This window comes from Sinocyclocheilus anshuiensis, unplaced genomic scaffold, assembly GCF_001515605.1.
Source record: "Sinocyclocheilus anshuiensis isolate Anshui unplaced genomic scaffold, SAMN03320099.WGS_v1.1 scaffold1538, whole genome shotgun sequence".
Classification (NCBI taxonomy): Eukaryota; Metazoa; Chordata; class Actinopteri; order Cypriniformes; family Cyprinidae; genus Sinocyclocheilus; species Sinocyclocheilus anshuiensis.
In genome coordinates, this window is record NW_015547762.1 from 338,481 (window position 1) to 339,744 (window position 1,264).

The 1,264-nt window shown below is 34.3% G+C and overlaps 1 protein-coding gene across 1 annotated transcript in view; it reads left to right on the forward strand.

Annotated features, from left to right (window-relative positions):
* LOC107704504 (dedicator of cytokinesis protein 7-like) overlaps positions 1–1,264 on the forward strand; it is a 54,796-nt gene that overhangs the window by 19,299 nt on the left and 34,233 nt on the right.

Below are 1,264 nucleotides of genomic sequence, written 5' to 3' on the forward strand. Positions count from 1 at the left end.
AAATGTACAGTATCTCACACACACACACACACACACACACACACACACACACACACACACACACACATCCATAACCTGGCCCCTGGTTGCCTCTGATAAGCAAAGATGAACAATGCTGATGAATCATCCTGCCGATCGATCAAATCATCACCACGGCCACTTTGCATGCACCGTGCATGTACCACTGGATGGGAATTAATAATAAAAGTATGCAATTTATGGTTCTGGCTTTAATTTAATGGTCTCCTGAATCAGCGAAGCATCACTCTCAGGTGCCACTGAGAGGGTCTGCATGTACAAGCAGAATCGTCACCGAATATTAGGATGGTTCGGCTTAGGCGGTAATAGAAATGAGTGATGACTGAGTTGGGGGAGTTTGTGCCATTTGCACTGATATGTACAGACTTTTTATTTACTGCTGCTTCATATTAATCTCCCTTCAGGCTTCAGCAGGAGATTTGTATTTATTTATTTATTACATTTTTTTATTAAATATTTTCCCTTTCTGTTGGCCTGGTCGGGCCAGTAGTTTAGGAAGAATTTAACTTGCCAAGTATTTATGCTTTCTTACATACTAGATTTTTTTTTTTTAAAGTGATTTTTTCTTTCTTTTTTTTTTTCTCAAATTAAATTCTCATTTTTACAAAAAATTACTAGGCTTTCAGTTTTCAATAAACGATACAGGTATAATGCAACTTCATGGCAGCTGTATTCATAGACATATATATTTCAGCAAAATCTCATCTATGTCAGCCATTTAGGTAATGTTACATTGGTATAGAGTTTTAATTGTAAGAATTTGCAACAACAATGTTCAGTAAATGTTTTAGCCTTAGTTTTCTTTGTTCACATGTGCTGTGATTTAAATGTTTAAACTTAGCAGCTTGTAATGGGGATGAGTCATGGCCAAATGTTTGCAAACCCATTTAATATGGAACTTACTGATAAACTATTGAATTGTTTAATCTTTTAATTGTGGAACATTGTCCACTCTTTAACACTTTTGCAGACAGATTTTGTTTTGTATGTGAGATAAAAATACATTTAACATTGCGACATTCAGCTAATATGAAGTATTTAGCACATTGTTTTCTGTTAGTACATTTCTGAATACATAATGCATTTTGAAAGGTTGACCATATTTACATGCTCATTATCTGATTAAAGTCCATACTGTGGTTAAATACGTATAATATAATGTGTGTCTGTTTGAAACTATCTTGGAGCTGTTCAGCTGGTCAGTAAAAGTTTTTTTTTTTTTTTT